This window comes from Adiantum capillus-veneris, chromosome 25 (assembly GCF_014529385.1).
Source record: "Adiantum capillus-veneris isolate H3 chromosome 25, ASM1452938v2, whole genome shotgun sequence".
NCBI classification, from domain to species: Eukaryota; Viridiplantae; Streptophyta; class Polypodiopsida; order Polypodiales; family Pteridaceae; genus Adiantum; species Adiantum capillus-veneris.
Genome location: NC_140955.1, coordinates 108730248 through 108749831, shown reverse-complemented (window position 1 = coordinate 108749831; position 19584 = coordinate 108730248).

Below are 19584 nucleotides of genomic sequence, written 5' to 3'. Positions count from 1 at the left end.
TCCTCTACTCTCTCTTTCTCTCTTTGCACTTGGGGGGGGGCATTAGCGAGGTCGCCGTTGCCCCTAGGTACTTTTTTATTTTTTTCCTTTTTTCTTCATTTTTTATCCTTTTGGGGGCTCTAGCTTGCATTTCTCCTTGATTTCCCCCTTGACCACATTTATCCGACTCCCACCATCCCTCTTTCTCTATTTCTCTCTCTTCATTTGCTCTTTTTTGGTGCGGCCTCCACCTTGCCCTTTTCCTTGGCTTGCCCGGCCTTTGCTTTTGTTTTGTACACCCTCATGGCCTCCGCGCTCTCTCTCTCTCTCTCTCTCTCTCTCTTTCTCTCTTTCTCTCTCTCTCTCTCTCTCTCTCTCTCTCTCTCTCTCTCTCTCTCTCTCTCTCTCTCTCTCTCTCTCTCTCTCTGCATGGGGGGCACCCCCATGACTTACCCTTGGACTGGCTTCGGGTTGCTTTATCCCATCGTGGGACTCCTCCCCTTGGCTAGCAATAGCGACATCGCTATTGGGGGGGGGGAGGAGGGGGGGAAATTTGCCCTCAAAAACAGTTGGGGCCCTAAGGCCGCGGGTGCAAGCTCCCTTGTCAAGCGCTACCACATCACCATTCACCGCCAACGCCGACCTGTCACACGGGGGTGCGCCATCACAACCGCCCCAAAACTACTGACATCACTGCCCCTAGCCCACTACGCAGGCGGGCTAGTCATCCACAATGCCCACTGGTGCACCCACCATAGCCTGAAGCTCCCAAGGAAGCGCCCCACTTAGTGATGCTTGTGAATGGCCGCGCTGTTGCCTATACATCCTTCCATTCAACCCTTTGCTTGCACATATGGGGTATAACCCCCACCACTTGTCGTCTCCTCGTTCATGCTCCCTCCTGGGTCCTCAAGCCTTCATAAGAAAAATTTCAATATATTCTTTTATCCTCTACTTTGGCATCACACCACCATTTTCTCCCTTTTACTGCTCCAATGGCCGATGGACGAGCCGTAAATCCACATCGGATCTACACTCTGTCAATCCCGGGCCGTGAAAATCTCACCACTTTCCGACCCTGTTGAGCTCGCTATCCAAGGCCATAAAAAACAGAGAAAATTATATGCATTCAACCTTTATAGCACCTGCCGCCAATTTCCACTTACCGTACCTTGCTCCCCAAGAACCCGATTGACGAGATTTTGATTTGTGCTAGCTTCACATGATGCATACTATCTTTGAGAACTTTGGTGAGACTAAAAAGATGCCAGATGGCACATCCCCCGATGCTAACAAGTGGGCTCAGAACTGGCCCCCAGAAAAATTTTGATCGACCGTAACTTGCTAACCAGACCTCCAATTGGAAATTCAAGAAGACAGGCATGCTCCATTATTTAATCCCTACACATTTATCCACTAAAATCAGCATGTGCCACCTGTCCCCAGCTGTCCTGTCCATCGGGGATCTACTAAGCCTTCTATCTTTGAACTGCAATATCTTGAAAATTGGGGCTGCATTTGACGAGCCGTCTGGATAGGCTTCTAGAGCACATTGAACACTTCATTTCAGAGCATTGACTTGGCACTTTTTAGACCTTCATTGGCCATCCCAATTGAACCAACTTGGAGAATTTTAGCGTAAAAATATGCATTGGACATACACCTCCGCTATCCTTTGGCGGCCTAGGACCTTGGTTCCTGCCCTAGCCTTCTTCATTGTACCTGCCTACTGCCTCTCCCTGGCATAGACCATTTCCTAGCTTAGACCAACTTTGGCTGCACCATCATTGCCCACTTCCCTCATCAGAAATTTATGTTCGACCAAAAGCATATGTACAAAACTTTAAAACACACACACCACTATTGCAACTGAAAGCAGTTGCAAAAATTGCAATCCTATGTACAAGCTATGTACAAAAGCTTCATCTCCTTTCTCCCGCACACCGCATGCTTTAGGTGGATTTCCCACCCCCCTTGACTACAATTTGATGCAGCTCAGGCACTAAATCCCTCTCAAAATATAATTTGAGCCGCACACCATTCACCTTTTCCTAATAAGCTTTCCATTTGCTCTTACGAGTTGATAGGTCCCATTCGGAAAGGCCTTTTGCACTTTATATGGCCTGTCCATGTCTTCTTGAACTTCTTCTGGACAGTGAAATCCAGATAGATTTCGTACTTCATGACCGGGTATCCTTCTTCTATCTTCTTGTCTAGTAGGTTCTGATTGAACTTGGCAACCCGCTTCTCTCTCTGCTTCACATAGTAGCCTGCTGCTGCCTCTCTATCCATCTACAAAGCCTCCAAACTGGTTATCCGATCCTGTAGAGCTCCTTGTTGAGTGGGATTGATACGCCACATACCCTTCAAAGAACCTAGCTGTGCATGCACCGTCTACACAATCTCCTTACTATAGACTAGCTCGAATAGAGTGAAATTTGTAGCTACTTTATAGGACGTTCTATACCCCACAGACACTTCTCTAGATTTGTTTCCCACTCAGCTTCCTGCTTGTATACGTATTTTGTTATTATTTTGACAATTTGCCCATTAGCACTCTCAACTAGACCATTGCATTGGGGGTGATAGGGTGAGGAAAACCAATGCTGAATCCTTAGATTTTCCACTAATGCACTCATGAGCTTGCTTCTAAACCCCTGACCCCTATCAGAAACTAACACCCATGGAACACCAAACAGCAACAGATGTTATCAAAAACAATCTGAGCCACTACATTAGCATTTACTTCTTTCAATGCCTTGGCCTCGAACCATCTTGTAAGGTAGTCAATGGCTACCACCACATACTTCTTACCGCTCGTAGACTTTGGGAGAGGACCTATGGCATCCAGACCCCACTTCTCAAAAGCACTTTGTGCGATGATGGCACCTTGTGACTCTGTTACCAGTCGTGTTTCACCTATAGTCTGACACTCGTGGCACGTCTTGCACCAGTAATGCACGTCCTTCACTATGGAAGGCCACCAAAATCCTACTCTAAGTACTCAAAACAGAACTTGGTCCTTACCCTGATGTCTGCTTTCTTCATGGCATTTCTCTAGCACCATCCCTATCTCTTCTTTGTACAACACCCTTCTAAGCACTCCGTCATGCCCATAGTTCATGAGATCCTCACCTACCAGTGTGAATTTGCGGGCCTTCTGCACCACTCTTCTTTTCTGTAACTTGGACAAACCCTTCAATTTCCTTTAGAGTCTCCCTACCTGCATAAGTGGTTGGGGCCACATATAGACCTACAACATATACATGTACTTTGCTACTTGCTAATGATCCGCCTCTTGGTTCTGCTCTCTTCTCACATGCTTGAATTGAACCTCCTCAAAAGACTTCAGATTTTTTTATATGGAAATAACCAGTAATTCAAAGAATCCCGTTTTACCTGCCATTGGCCTAACAGTTGCTTGATGACTAGCAACGCATCTCCTTTCACCACCAACCTCGAAATTCCGAACTCTACACATTGCTTCAAACCCAAATGCAGAGTAAGATACTCCACCTCGTTATTGGTGTGGAAATCCTCCAGATCATACGCCTTCAAAAATATAGATTTTCCGTGTGGGTCGTGTATCACCGCACCTCCTCCTGCTTTCTGCACAACCCTTTGATACGCTCCATCGAACCACATTGTAAAAGCATTCTCCAAATCAGGTTCCTCCTTAGCTTCATCTCGTACCATTCTTGGATAGGCCGGAAAATCGACGGCCTTGCTGACAAGAAATTCCACTAAATGAGACCGACTCGTGTGATCTACCTTGAACTCGAACTTGAACTCTTGTAGCTCCAACACCCACTTCATAATTCTTCTTTCTGGCTTCAAATGTAACACTACCTCTCAGGGCAATAGATTGCTAGCTGTCAATAGAAAAAACTTGCGCACAATTAAATGCACCTTGAACTTCCTGCAAGCAAAGACTAGAACCATCACCCATTGCTCTGCCTCGGTGTAGGTATCCTCTCCTGGGCTAATCACCCTGCTCTCAAAATATATTGGCTTGTAGCTTCTTCCTACCTTTTGCAGTAGAATCGCTCCAATAGCAAATGTGCCCACCATCATACACATAGAATTTGTCCTCTCCATTGGGAGGACACACCGCTGGTTACTGACATAAAACTTCCTTAACCCTATCAAAAGACTCTTGAGCTTCCCCATCCCACTCATAACCGTGCACCTGCTGATCCCTCTTTTGAAGAGGATGCACATATTGCGACAATGTCCAAAACAAACGTGATACTTACTTCAACTTATGAAAAAACGAAGCCAAACCTTGAGCGTCTGATGGTGGTTCCATCAATACCAACGCCTTAACCTTCTTGGGGTCAACATCTATACGGTTTTGCGACACCACATGACCCAACAGCTGTGATTGAGGCTGTGCTAGCTTGCACTTCTTGGGGTTTAGCTGACCTCCTTCTTCGTCAAGCTTTTGAAAGCATAACTAAAACTTCGATAGGTGCTCTAATCTTGAACTATAGCAGCCTATATCATCCATAAAGACTCTGATAAATCGGCCCAGGTATGGACCAAATACCCTATTCATCCAGTCTTGCAAGGTGGCATATGCATTCACCAATCCGAACGGCATCCTGTGGCGGTAAGCAAAACAACCCCATGGAGATATGAATGTGGTCATCAACTGGTCTTCAAGTGCAATCCCTATCTGAAAGTACCCCGAAAAGCCATCCATAAACGAGTATCTCTCGTGCGCGGCAACCAGGTTTAGGATTTTGTCTTGAAATGGAAATGGATAGTGATTCCTCTTGGTCGCTGCAAACGGTAGCTTGTAGTGGACACACACTCTCCATTTCCCATTCTTTTTAGGGGTTATAACCACTAGTGAGACCCACTCTGACTCTTTTACCGGCTATATAATTCCTGCATCCAGCAACATATTGATCTCCTGCCAAAGGGCCTCCTTTTGGATTTCCCCTAGTCTCCTCAGCTTCTGTGCTTTATTCCTATGTCCCTCCTTGAGAAAAATCTTGTGCTCTACCCCTTATTGCACCACATAAATGCTTGTACTCCGTCAAAAATATATTTGGATAGGATTCACATAGTTGAACATAACCCTCCTTTTCACCCTTGGTCAAATATTCACTTAACATGGTCAAAACCTCCTCTATGCTTAAACCATGACCTTGAGGCTGCATACCTTTTTATTTAGGTGGGGAGTCATCTATCGTGACTCCGAACAAGTCTGCGCCTATCTTCAGCATGTCGTCCTTGCTCTCCTCTTCCTCTGTGCCAGCTCTTCCTCTGTGCCAGCCTTCATCAATGCCCGTCTCTGTCTCGTACTCGTAGCTCATTGTGTTGCCCTCATCTTTATCTGCCATAGGACGATAACTGTTCTCTTGGTCTTCAAATCAAGCACAATCTATCTTCCCCTCTCTTTGTTAGGCAAGGTGAACACTTTGCTCTCCCAATCTTGCTTAGCACCTATTGCTAAAAGCCATGGCCTACGCAAAATGATCGGATAAGCATTATCCCTTGCTTTCATCACAAAAAATTCTATCAGGCACTGTATGGCCATCACTTTGACCTTCACATCCTGAGCAACACCCAAACATCTGGCCTTAGTATGGTTAGCCATCCTCATGCGCACATTCGACTTGACTATTTCCTTGACTCATGTCTCTTTCATGGTTGCTTCTGTCATGACACAAACCTGCGCTCCACCCTCTATGTAGGCATGTACATGCATTCTCTTTTCTATAACAACATCCACCAATGGAAGGACATCAGTGGGGTTACCTACCCTCAAAGCTATATTATGCACCACTTGAACATTCCCCGTAACTCTTGGCAGCCTAGTGCTAACACTTGTGGACCACTTCCTCCTTAATTTTGGATTTAGACCTAACAGCTAACCAAAAGTAATTTTTGCTTTTTTATTTTGAACATCACACACCAGATTGTACTCGAGAAAGCCACGCCCTAATTGGAAATTTGCTTGTTTGATTTTGTGACGCCTCCTTCTCTTGCTAGGCTCGGGCTGCTCTCTACCTTCAAAAACCTTTTCTTTGCCTTTACGAGCTCTGGTTTCCCGCTCTATCTCTGTCTCTCTCTTAACTCTTTCTCTCTTAATAACCAAAACTTCAAACTCCTGCTTACCCACCCCGATAATATTCACTCTTGGGACTTCGCCTCCATTTGGCGGAGCTGGGTGCACAAGATTCTCCACCGTTTTCTCTCTTGGACCATTGAATTGCCCTTGCCCTCGACCTCTACCAAGCAGCGGGTAGATACCTCCTCTCTCTCTTTGTGTTTGAGGACAATCACGTGCATAGTGTCCCTCTTCTCCACAATTGTAGCACCTACCTGGTAGCGGCCTTGCCCTGCCCCTTGCTCCTCTTGCAGGTTTTCCTCTATCCATGACACTTAGCAGCAACTTTTGCATTTGCGCGGACAAATCTTGCACCATGCATACCCAATTTTGCAGCACAACAGCTACACCTCGGTTTCCATGATTTTCTTCATGCATAGCTTCCCTGAGACTCTGTGGTTGAACATGGGCCATTCTCTCGTAGCCTGACACGCCCTACTCTATCTTCTCCTTTATCTTTCTGTTATTTGATCGAGAAATCGCTACTGCACCATTGTAATTCTCACGGCTCTCAAAATCGACCTGTTCTCTCACTTTGGCATGCAGACACGCCATGAGCTTATACAGCTTGAAGTAGTATCCATTATCCAATTGCATGGCTGTCGCTAATTTTGCCCAACACTCTTCAAAATGACCCAAAAACAAATAGAATTCTTCACTTACATCTTGCTTAAGCGCCTCCAGGTTTGCATCCATCTCAACTAGGGACACCTCCTTGCGAAAGTCGTGAAGAAACCTCTCCCCTAGAGCCGGTCATGCTTGCCTCGGCTCGCCTTCCAATGCTTCATACCATACTTTACCTTTATCACGCATCACCAAAGGAAAAATATGCATCTTGCTATCCTCAATTGGCATACGCAATGATAGCATATTAAACTCAAAATCTAACATTCACTTGTCAGGGCCTTCCTTGCCTTTGAAAATCGGTCCATAACTTCTTGCTACCATGACTTCCAACGCAAAAAAATGCTTCTTTTTTATTAACTGAGAGCAATCATTGTGCTCCTCCTTTGGGGCACCAGAAGATGGAGAGGGGGAATGGGGAAACACGCTTGGCACAAGCAGAAGGGCCTCTCTATAACTCAGGGTATCCACAACACCCCTATCCTCTCGAAAAACACATTCAAAAACACACTTTACACTAGCAGATTACCGCCTGCTCAATTTCCATACTCACACACTCCACAAATTCACCACACAACGTACACCTACTACTACCACAGTCTGTCTCCACCCTTACACACTCACATCCACTCAATCTCACTCTCTCACACAAAACACCGTCCGTCCGGGGGGGGGTACACACTTCCACACGACTGGCATCTACGGGAAACATGAAAGCAGGAGAAAGAGAAGGGGGGAAGGGGAAACAACAACAAGAGGGGGCAACGGCGGCTTGATTTCATTTTGAAAGACATGTACACAGGCTCGCATTGCCATCGCTATGGCCATTTTCAAGAAAAAGTTACAAAGGGATTAGCTTTTCAAAGAACTCCACTTTGCAGGCTTCAAATGACACAAAAAAAGCCCCGAAAAAAGCCCCTAATTTGATTAAAATTTGACTTTTATAGGGGGTGGCCTTCAACTTTTAAATTTACACTTTAATTGTTCCATCTGGCCCCTTGATTTGGCATCTTTTGGAAGGGGGAAACCGCTTTACTTTTTTCCTCTGCTCTCTCTTTCTCTCTTTGCACTTGGGGGGGGGCATTAGTGAGGTCGCTATTGCCCCGAGGTACTTTTTTATTTTTTTATTTTTTCTTCATTTTTTACCCCTTTGGGGGGCCTATCTTGCACTGCTCCTTGATTTCCCCCTTGACCACCTTTATCCGGCTCCCACCAGCCGTCTTTCTCTATTTCTCTCTCTTCATTTTCTCCTTTTTGGTTTGCGGCCTCCACCTTGCCCTTTGCCTTGGCTTGCCCGTCCTTTTCTTTTATTTTGTACACCATCATGGCCTCCTGGCTCTTTATCTCTCTGTCTCTCTCTCCTGCTCACTGCACGCGGGAGACCCCCATGACTTACCCTTCGACTAACTACGGGCTGCTTTATCCCATAGTGGGACCCCCTCCCCTTGGCTAGCAATAGCGACATCGCTATTGGGGGGGGGGACTTGACCTAAAAAAAAGCTGGGGGCCTAAGTCCGTGGGCACGAGCTCACTTGTCGAGCACTGCCACGTCACGAGTCACCGCCATTGCCGACCTGTCACACGTGGGTGCACCATCATGACCGCCCGAAATATGCCAACGTCACCGCCCCTAGCGCCACTATGCAGGCAGGCCAGCCATCCATAGAGTCCACTGGAACACCCGCCATACCCTCAAGCTCCCAAGCAAGCGCCCCACTTAGTGATGCTTGGGAATGGAAACGTTGTTGCCTATACATCCTTCCATTCAACCCTTTGCTTGCACATATGGGGTATAACCCCCGCAACGTGTCGTCTCCTCATTCATGCTCCCTCATGGGTCCCCAAGCCTCATAAGAAAAACTTCATTATATTCTTTTATCCCCTACTCTGGCAGCACACCACCATTTGCTCCCTTTTACTGCTCCCATGTCCGATGGCCAAAGCCGTAAAGCCATATTGGATCTACACCGGGTCAATCGCGGGCCGTGAAAATCTCACCACTTTCCACCCTTTTGAGCTCGCTATCCTAGGCCATAAAAGAACAAAGAAAATTATCTGCATTCAAGCTCTCTAGCACCTGCCGCCAATTTTGACTTACCGTAACTTGCTTTCCAAGAACCCGATTGACGAGCTATCAATTTGTCATAGCTTTGCATGATGCATAGTATCTCTGAGAACTTTCGTGAGACTAAAAAGATGCCAGATGGAACATCCCTCGATGCGGGAAAGTGGGCTCAGAACTGGCCCCCGAAAAAAATTCAATCGGCCATAACTTGCTAACAAGAGCCCCGATTGACAATCCGAGAAGACAGGCATGCTCCATAATTTGAGCTCTATACATTGAGTGGCATAAAATGGTAACCATCTTTTTGCAACATTTCTCAGCCTACTCAACGTCCTCTTCCTCATATGTGTATATATTTTTCTACGCTATTAAGTTATCTAGAGTAAATTCCCTCTCTTTGTTTAACCTTTGTGGCGACACATACATTGTACTCTTCCCAAGAATGTCACCTTAGTCATATATTTATATTACCACCCTTTTCTCTTTGCTTTGTAAATAAAAGTAAGCATACAATAACCAACTATATACCCCCAAACTTTCTTACCTCTTGTGAATTAGTAGTAGAAAAATAATATATCTATCTTCCACCCCTTATAGATAAATTCCCATGGAAATCAACTCTCCACTTGTCTTTACCAAAGATTATGGTCCCTCTCTACAAGTCTTCTATGCCCCCTACATAGGTGACCCAATATCTCTTAAGAATATACATATAGTTTCTCTCCTTTCAAAAAAGACTCCAATTGTATATTCTTTTCACAAGCAAATAATATTGGGCCCTCCTCTATTTGTTTAAGCATCATAGCCTTTTGAAAAAGCATGATTCCCCTTGGATGCATACAAGCAAAGGGCCCATACAAGAAGACTTTGAAGCAAAAGGTTCCCTAGCCTAGTGTGGACCTTCCAAACCGAATTCCTTGGTGCATGGGCGTGAAGAATAGTCCAAATTCATATCAAACATGTTGAGAAGGTCAATTTTGCCTTTTGAAGCATGTCATTCCGAGCTACAGGTAAAAAGTTATGGTCAAAATAGTGTAAATCTGTCAGATTCGCAGCAAAAGGGAACTGTAAATCAAGTAAATCAAGAGAGTGAGATCTTATTTTTCCCCTACTCATCTTCTAGAAGAGCAATGAGTGTTCAAGGTCACTTGCATGTGATGGGACCAACCTAAAGATGCTTTCTAAATGCCAAGACAGACAAGTTGAGATACCCCGCAGGAGCCACCCGTAGGGCCTCATGGTGGGGCCCACCTACATTATGCACCCCTATGGAGCCTTCACGGTCTAAAATGATATTTTTGGTGATAAATAGTCCCTTTTATGTCCAATATTCAATGAGTGGTCAAAGGACACTTAATTAGGTCTAATCACTTACTCTAATTAAGTGTAGCATAATCCCACTCCTACACAACTATAAATAGCCCCCCTTGGAGAGACTCAAGGACACACACACCTATATTTTCAACTTCATGTTGTTTCTTGATCAATATTAGAGAAAACCCCAACTCTCCCTTTTTCACACCCTCCCTCCTAACCCTTCTCTTTGGAGGAAGTGCAACTCTATTCTCCACTCTCTCCATTCTACAATCTCTTACTCCATCAACCCAATAAATCATTTGTAGCACCTCAATAACTTGTAAATACATCATGATCTCTCTCATGGTTATGTTAATGATCATGAAATCATCTTCAAAAACTTTCAAGTGTCGCAATTCGTGATGGTTAGCCAGCGTCTGTCCTCCCCTTAAAAGGTGTGCGAGAAATCAAGTAAGTGTTCTATTCTCAATTTACCATTGGTTTGTTTCTCCACACTTATTCAATTGGTTTAAAGAATTTGCTCACTCCAACTCTCTTTTGCTTCATTACATATGCATGTGGCTACCTCTCATGGTGATTTTATTTGTGTCACGGCATTGCATAGATGGAGATGAGCTCTCTATGCAAAGTGTGTTAGTTTGATGTAAGTGATTCTCTTGTGTGTTTGAGAGGCAAGTCTTGCGCGCATGATTTTTTGATGAGTGCTTGAGAGAGGAAGAGTTTGGATGTATTATGGGTATTCTTATGGGGAGAAGGTGAATGCTATTCCACAAATTGCATATTTCATTTTTGATGCACGGCATTGGGTTGCATAATCGTTGATGGTGTTCAAGTGTCCAAAGTGTATATAGAGTAAGGGGGTTTTCAAAGTGTGTTGCTTGGGTGGGTGAGTGCAAGTGTTATTTTTTTTGATTGGTTTCCTTCTCCACTCCCAAAAGAAGGTGGTGCCCCAAGTAGTGTGCGTACCTCTTTACGAACATTTTGTGAGGGTAGGCCCATTGGTTTGGGTTTAGAGGTTCCATTTCAAAAAGCTCGCCCTCATAAAGTGGTGCCCCCACGGAGGAACATATTTCCAAGTTACCTTCAAATTCTTTAGTGATGAACAATGGAGTTCCCATCTATCCATTTCATTTTGCACAACACATTAGAGTAAATGTTCACATAGATAGAAAAGTCTTTTTCTAGCAACGCATTGTTTTTATGTTTGGTGCAGAAAGACTTAGAGAAATACTGGCATCACCCAATCCAATTATACTTCCAATCATCAATTATGAAACTTCTTTTGATGTTCACGTTTTCATTTTGTTTTAAAGGCAGGAACAAGGAGTGGTGAAGGGGTGCTCAAGGGCCATATGAAGGAACGAGGTCTTCAAACCAACAACGAGGAGTAGCACATGAATCACGATCAAAATAATGAACCTTTTAGGCCTATTGCTCGGCAATGCATTCATATAATCATTGCAACTAAGTTTAGGTTTCAGTCTATCATAAGGAGGATATTTGGATCCACTCGCCTCAATGAAATCAATGCTTCAATTAATCCATTTATGCTACCTATGATAAAGTACGAATTAACAATGGATGTGTACATCTTCATTTTAATGTAATCAGATTTATAGTGTCAATAATCTTGTGCGGCTTGTAAGAGAAAAGTTTCTTTAAAAAAAGAGATTTAAAAAGTCTAAACAAAATGTCAAGTTCTTTTCCCACGTTCTATGCAAGAAGTGGGGAAGATGCGCAAGAGTTTCTTGACAACTTGGAGATGGCACATCTCATATCCGGGAGAGATGAAGAGGAAGTAAAGCTACGAGCCTTCCCGTTGGTTCTAAAAGCAGAAGCTAAAGCATGGTATGAGACCTTGCAACCCCAAATCAAGTCCAATTGGGAGAGACTGCGAGCAAGCTTCCTCTCCAAGTTCGGGCAAGGTGATACTTCTGAAGGACTATGGAAATGTCTTATTGGGCATAAGCAGGTATCACTTGAAGACTATCCCTCTTATGAAGCAACCTTTGTCAATCTATGGGGTAGGTGGGAGGCTACATTAGAAAATCATGGTGTTGCACCTAACTTTCTAAAAAAAGAGAGATTCATGGTTGGCTTGTATCCACTTTTAAAGGCTAAAGTAGAGCTAAAATTCCCATCCACCTTCGAAGAAGCACGTGAGGTAGCCATCATCAAGTTTAGAAAACTACACTTCCAAGCACATAGAGCAAGGGGTTTGAATGAAGTGAGTGAGAGGGAGTCTTCACAAACCATGGAAGCACCAATTAGGGCCCCTCTTGTACAATCTTCACAAATAGGAGATAACTCTCAACAAGAGGTTTTACAAAGGCTAACTCAACAGCTTGAGAACCTCACTCTGAATCTAGTACAAGGCCTACCTCAACAACGACAACCAAGAGAAGTGAATCGCAATCAACTAAGACAAGCTCAAGAGTTGCGATGTTGGAATTGCAATGAAATGGGCCATGGCATGTACAATTGTCCACATCCAAGGCGACTTCCGGGAGACATATATCCCCCTAAACCGCCTCCTCTCACTGTGCAACAAGAACAAGCTCAAGGCCCACAAATCCTTCGACGACCACCACCACCAGCAAATATACCTCCCGTCCCACATGAGGAGGAAGAAAGAGGAGTCAACATCATCAAGCTAGAAGAGGTAATAGATGAGCATACTCTAAACTTTGATGTTATGCCGGTAGAAAAACGCACAAGAGCACATGATAAGGATGAAGACATGAGAAGTGAAGGAACAAATTCAGCCAGAAGGGACAAGAAGAAGAAGTCAAAGATGGAAGAAGCTGAAAGTAGCAGGAAGAAAAGATCAAGGCAAAGGGAAATTGGTATCAAGGACTTCCCATTGGGAAAGGAGCTAGAGCCCTACAACATCTTGGAGGATTTACAAACCCAAAAGCCAAACATTTCATGGCCTCAACTTCTACACCTATCAGCCAAAGTAAGAAGGCAATGGCCAAAGTTGGTAAGTACAAGAATTCCAAAAAAGAAAGCAAATCTTTCCATTAAGGTTGTGGCCTCAAAGCTACAAAAAGATGTGGAACCCATTGTGGATGCTTACATAAGGGGTAAAAAGGTGTCTAATGTATATGTTGATGGTGGAGCTCAAATGTGTGTGATCACAGAAAAATCAATGAACAAGTTAGGGCTTGAAATTACAAAGTCCTCTAATTGTCAAGCTAGACTAGCCAACAACTCAAGTGTGAAGTGTTTGGGGATCATTGAAAATGTAAAAGTCTCTGTATGTAACATAGATGCACGAGTGGATATGTATGTCATGCCAACTAAGGGGGAGGGCTATCCCATCATCCTAGGGAGGCCTTGGCTCATTGCTGTGATGCAGATCAAAAATGGGGAAGTGGTCATTTGATTCTTAAGAAGGGTCAACCGGTGGTGTATGATTGGCGAGAAGGAAAGCAACTAGATATCAACTATGAAACCACGGCAGATGAAGAGAGCGAGGAGGAGAGTCCCTACTCAAGTGATGAGGAAGCATCAACCAGTGCATCAACTAGTGAAGAAGAGTCTTCTTTGGAGGTAATGGGAATTGTATTCAACGCCAACACTCAAGATGTTCCATTAGAAGAAAAGCCAACAGACAATCACACACGAGGGGATGAAAGATGCCACCACCTTGAAGAAGGATTTGAGAAGATGCTTGCAAAAGATCTTACTTGTGAGGAGAAGAGGTCCTACATCAATATGTTAAGGAGGTATCCCAATTTGTTTATCACTGACTACTCACAAATAAGAGGTGTAAATGTAATAGAGCATCGAATTGAATTGAAACCAGGGACCAAACCCGTGGCTCAAAAGTTAAGGCGACTAGGATCTGTGCAACAAAAGGCTCTCCTACAGGAAGTAAATCGACTCTTGAAGGCTGGCTTCATCTATCCAGTATCCAACTCCGAATGGGTATCACCTATTGTAGTCACTCCCAAGAAGAATGGTAAGTGGAGGGTCTGCGTGGATTACAAACCCCTCAACGCTGCGACAAAGAGGGACCACTTCCCTCTCCCTTTCCAAGATGAAATTTTGAATGAAGTAGCAGGTCACGAATGCTACACTGTGTGTGATGGGTATTCAGGATATTTTCAAATTAGAATAGCAGAAGAGGACCAACCAAAAACCACCTTCATCACACCTTGGGGATGTTTTGCATTCAGAGTAATGCCTTTTGGGCTCACCAATGCTCCTAGCACCTTCATGAGATTCACAATATTTGTATTTCAGCCATTCTTTGGAAAATCTATAAGAGTCTTTATGGATGATTTCTGTATTTATAGTTGTAGATCACTTCATTGCCAAAAGGTTGAAGAGGGGCTTAAGAGGCTCCATCAATTTGGGGGACAACTCAACCCAGAGAAGTGTCATATCGGTGAATCTCAGGTGGTTTTTCTAGGCCATGTGGTTTCTTCACAAGGAATTCAAGTGGATCCCTCTAAAGTAGAGGCCCTTTTGTCATTATCTCCACCAACAACAACAAAGGAGCTAATGACCTTCAACCACAAAGTGAGGTACATGTCTCGCTTCATCCATCTCCTAGCAGAAGCCATCGCCCCTTTGCATAGGTTGGCAAGCCAATCTACATTTGAATGGGGGAGGGAACATGCAAAATGTTTTGAGGAAGTGAAGGGAATTCTTAGCTCTCTCCCAATCCTAATGCCACCAGATCCAAAGGAGACTTACTATGTCACTTCAAGTGTAGGTTTCGAAGCAATTGGTGTTGTTTTGATGCAAAAAGATCCTAAAACATCATACATGAGGCCGATCTATTTTGCAAGCAAGGTGATGACTCCAGCCGAGAAGGGATACACTGAAATGGAGAAAGTGGTCTTTGCAATCTTGTTTGCGGTAAGGAAGTTTCGATCGTATCTTCTCCCTGTGCCATTTGTTTTTCTCACCTTAGAGCACAATCTACCATATGTAGTACACCACATGAGCCTCTCATCTAGAATAGCAAAGTGGGTGCTTGAACTCCAAGAATTTGAATACACTTTCCTTGTAGAAGATAGCACAAGAGCAGGACTTGCAGACATTCTCACCTACAAAGTGAGAGAAAGGGAAGGATCGCGACTACAAAGAGAGGAAGGCTCAAAACAGTTCAAAGGGAAGGAGATTGATAATGCCCATACTTTATGCTTTGACGGAGCCTATCAACGCCAACAAGACAAAGCAGCAGGGAGGATCCTCATTTTAAACCCACAAAAGGAGGTAATGGTTAGAAAAGGTATCACTCTACCCAATGTTCACTCTAACAATGAGGCTGAGTATGCTGCTCTAACCCTTGGGTTAGAAGAATGCAAAGAATTAGGCATACAAAGACTTATTATAAAAGGTGATTCTTTGCTAGTGGTCAGGCAAATCCAAGGGACTTGGAGGTGCAAGAATCGTACATTGTTTGAGTGGCTTAGTAGTGTAAGAGCTTTGATGAAGGGTTTTAAAGCAACACAGGTACAACACATTGTGAGAACTCATAACAAGGAAGCAGACTTACTCGCAAATGAAAAGCTTCAAATGGCGGTAGGAGCTGTGAAACTATATGAACCCAAATATCAAGGTCAAGAGGAGCTAAAAGACATTATCTTCTTTCTACAAGCAGGTGAGTGTCCCAAACACTTAGACAAGGTGCAAAGACATAGACTAGTTAAGAAGGCCACACCTTACCAGTTGATCGGGGATGATTTATATCACAAAGGGAAAGATTTGGTCTTGAGGAGAGTACCAGGTGTGCAAGAGATAGAGAAAATTCTTCTTTCATGTCATGATGATGTCTGTGGTGGTCACTTTTCTCAAGATATTACAAGTAGGAAGATTTTACAAGCAGGGTTTATTTGGCCGAGCTTACATCGTGATGTCCAATATTGGTGTAAAGCATGTAAGCCATGCCAAATTGCTGGGGATAGACGACTAACATATGAGCCTCGAGTCCCAATAATATCTTATGGCCCTTTTGAAAAGTGGGGTGTGGATGCAATAGGTCCCCTACCTCGTACTTCTACAGGGAAGGTTTTCATCATCATGGGTGTTGACTACATGACACGATGGGCGGAAGCAACAAGCACAACCCGAATCACAGCTGAAGAGGTATCAAAGTTTATTTTTGATCATATTTGTAGTAGGTTTGGAACACCCCTAGAAATCTTATCAGATCGCGCCCGGGTTTTAGGGATGACCTTCTGAATGATCTCTTGAGGAGGTTAAAAGTGAAACACCTGCATTCCACACCCTACTATCCTCAATGCAATGGATTGGTGGAAAAAGTGAATGGAATGATATGTAAGATCATTTCTAAACAGGTTGTGGACCGGCCTAATGATTGGGATCGACATTTGACGGCTGCTCTTTGGGCGTATAGGACCTCTTTCAAGGTATCTACCCAATTCACCCCTTTTCATCTAGTTTATGGACAGGAAGCACTTCTCCCCATTGAGGTAGAGCTCTCAAGCTTGCGCGTTCTTGCAAGAGTGGCAAAAAAACCAAAGGAGGTTCTACATGAAAGGATCTTAGATCTCCAACGACTTGAGCTAGATAGACAAGAGTCCATTGATCACTACATCACCAAAGCGACAAGTCAAAGGGATAAAATCAACAAGAAGCTCAAGGGGAAAGGATTGAAGGAAGGTATGTTGGTTCTTCGCTATGATAACCGACTTGATACTCGACTTGACAAAAAGTTTTTGCAAAGATGGGAGGGACCTTTCATGATAAAAACAAAGTTTGGGAATGGTAGTTACAGATTAGCAGATTTATCAGGAAAACTCCACAAGACCAGAGTCAATGGATGGAGATTAAAGCCCTACTTTCAACGTATCAATCCGTTGATAGGCAGTCATCTGCTTACATCGTCTAAACTCCAAATTGGCATGGCTCCCTTCGGCTTGGCAAATGCTCCACCTATTTTTAAAGCTTTGATGTGCAAAGAAGAACCAGCCTTGGAATCTGAACATACCCAAGGCAACCCTTCCATCTCCGATTTATGGGATTGAGGTAATGAAAAGCAGGTCTAATGGAGTAAAAGAGTGCATGACACTCCTCCTATTGAAAAAAAAAAATAGAAAAGAAAAAATGACAAAAAAAAAAGAAAAAAAAAAGAAAGAAAGAAAAAAAAGCAACACCGTCCTCCTAAAGATATGAATATCTTTAGGCTTGGGGGAGGGCTAATATGAGTGGCATAAAATGGTAACCATCTTTTTGCAACATTTCTCAGCCTACTCAACGTCCTCTTCCTCATATGTGTATATATTTTTCTACGCTATTAAGTTATCTAGAGTAAATTCCCTCTCTTTGTTTAACCTTTGTGGCGACACATACATTGTACTCTTCCCAAGAATGTCACCTTAGTTATATATTTATATTACCACCCTTTTCTTTTTGCTTTGTAAATAAAAGTAAGCATACAATAACCAACTATATACCCCCAAACTTTCTTACCTCTTGTGAATTAGTAGTAGAAAAATAATATATCCATCTTCCACCCCTTATAGATAAATTCCCATGGAAATCAACTCTCCACTTGTCTTTACCAAAGATTATGGTCCCTCTCTACAAGTCTTCTATGCCCCCTACATAGGTGGCCCAATATCTCTTAAGAATATACATATAGTTTCTCTCCTTTCAAAAAAGACTCCAATTGTATATTCTTTTCACAAGCAAATAATATTGGGCCCTCCTCTATTTGTTTAAGCATCATAGCCTTTTGAAAAAGCATGAATCCCCTTGGATGCATACAAGCAAAGGGCCCATACAAGAAGACTTTGAAGCAAAAGGTTCCCTAGCCTAGTGTGGACCTTCCAAACCGAATTCCTTCGTGCATGGGCATGAAGAATAGTGCAAATTCATATCAAACATGTTGAGAAGGTCAATTTTGCCTTTTGAAGCATGTCATTCCGAGCTACAGGTAAAAAGTTATGGTCAAAATAGTGTAAATCTGTCAGATTCGCAGCAAAAGGGAACTGTAAATCAAGTAAATCAAGAGAGTGAGATCTTATTTTTCCCCTACTCATCTTCTAGAAGAGCAATGAGTGTTCAAGGTCACTTGCATGTGATGGGACCAACCTAAAGATGCTTTCTAAATGCCAAGACAGACAAGTTGAGATACCCCGCAGGAGCCACCCGTAGGGCCTCATGGTGGGGCCCACCTACATTATGCACCCCTATGGAGCCTTCACGGTCTAAAATGATATTTTTGGTGATAAATAGTCCCTTTTATGTCCAATATTCAATGAGTGGTCAAAGGACACTTAATTAGGTCTAATCACTTACTCTAATTAAGTGTAGCATAATCCCACTCCTACACAACTATAAATAGCCCCCCTTGGAGAGACTCAAGGACACACACACCTATATTTTCAACTTCATGTTGTTTCTTGATCAATATTAGAGAAAACCCCAACTCTCCCTTTTTCACACCCTCCCTCCTAACCCTCCTCTTTGGAGGAAGTGCAACTCTATTCTCCACTCTCTCCATTCTATAATCTCTTACTCCATCAACCCAATAAATCATTTGTAGCATCTCAATAACTTGTAAATACATCATGATCTCTCTCATGGTTATGTTAATGATCATGAAATCATCTTCAAAAACTTTCAAGTGTCGCAATTCGTGATGGTTAGCCAGCGTCTGTCCTCCCCTTAAAAGGTGTGCGAGAAATCAAGTAAGTGTTCTATTCTCAATTTACCATTGGTTTTTTTCTCCACACTTATTCAATTGGTTTAAAGAAATTTCTCACTCCAACTCTCTTTTTCTTCATTACATATGCATGTGGCTACCTCTCATGGTGATTTTATTTGTGTCACGGCATTGCATAGATGGAGATGAGCTCTCTATGCAAAGTGTGTTAGTTTGATGTAAGTGATTCTCTTGTGTGTTTGAGAGGCAAGTCTTGCGCGCATGATTTTTTGATGAGTGCTTGAGAGAGGAAGAGTTTGGATGTATTATGGGTATTCTTATGGGGAGAAGGTGAATGCTATTCCACAAATTGCATATTTCATTTTTGATGCACGGCATTGGGTTGCATAATCGTTGATGGTGTTCAAGTGTCCAAAGCGTATATAGAGTAAGGGGGTTTTCAAAGTGTGTTGCTTGGGTGGGTGAGTGCAAGTGTTATTTTTTTTGATTGGTTTCCTTCTCCACTCCCAAAAGAAGGTGGTGCCCCAAGTAGTGTGCGTACCTCTTTACGAACATTTTGTGAGGGTAGGCCCATTGGTTTGGGTTTAGAGGCCCCATTTCAAAAAGCTCGCCCTCAACATGTATCCACTAAAATCATCCTGGGCCACCTATGCCGAGCTATCATGTCCGTCGGAGACCTGCTAAACCTTCTAAATTTGAACTGCAATATCTTGAGCATTGGGGCTCCGTTTGACGAGCCGTCTGGACCAGCTTCTAGAGCACACTGAACACTACCTTTTAGGGTATTGACTCGACACTTTGTACACCTTCATTGTCCATCCCAATTGA